This window comes from Phaethon aethereus (assembly GCF_964289735.1).
Source record: "Phaethon aethereus genome assembly, chromosome: 1".
NCBI classification, from domain to species: Eukaryota; Metazoa; Chordata; class Aves; order Phaethontiformes; family Phaethontidae; genus Phaethon; species Phaethon aethereus.
The window spans coordinates 117501807-117502777 of NC_138575.1; positions in this window are offsets into that span (position 1 = coordinate 117501807).

Below are 971 nucleotides of genomic sequence, written 5' to 3' on the forward strand. Positions count from 1 at the left end.
AAGCAGATATTTCTGAATGTACTCCATCAATCCCCACAGTTCAGAAAAACAATTGTTCAGTGTCTGAATGAAGTGTGCATGTTACAAATTGTACATTTTTTAATATACTCATTTATACCACATGACACAAGCATTAAATACAATGATTTCTTATGTTACTCAGTATGCCAATTTATTGCTACAGCTCCCCCGAAGAAGTAGGGCACACCTGGAGACAGCTCTTAATGCAAGGCTATTACAGCTGTTCCCATGCCTTGGACCCCAAGATAGAGTCACTAATGTTCCGATGTAAATCGCCAGATTTTTAAAGTACTTTCTTTTTAATTTACATTTCAATTAAATGCTTTTTTCCGAAGACTAATCTTAGACGGTATTTTGTGGGAAGTGTAACATTTGAGTATTTACTACAAAATAAATACTTCAAATCATAGGATATAAAATTTTCTTCACCTTCATTTTGCTTGACATGTTTAGCCACACCAATGACAAAAAACAGGTTCCATGTATGAAGTTACAAAAAAAATAGACACAAACAGTAAATTTACCCAACTTGCACAAGGAGTGAGGGCCCAGAGTTCATGGGTAAACTATTACTCCGACAAAATGAAAGGTGTTTGGCGCTTAGGAATTGCTGCCATATATATTTGCACAATAATCACAAGTTCTCATTGTATGCCTGTATTAAAAAAGTAATTAAGCATTGATTTGGGTTTTCCTTTCTGTTTTGTTTCTAAGAACAGTCTTCAGGAGTTCCATATTCTGAATGCAAATGATTTTTTAGCTATTCCAATTTGAATGCAGCACAGCTGCTTCTTAAAGGTCAGGTTCCATTTGAAAGCATCTCTACTCTCTAGCTCAAATGATTTTCACATATTTGTTTTGCCAGCCCTTTTGACCAATAATATGATCACTTTATTGTCAAAATAAGCGTTTTTTTAGCAAATGAAAAGCTTATTTCAACAGTACAAGAT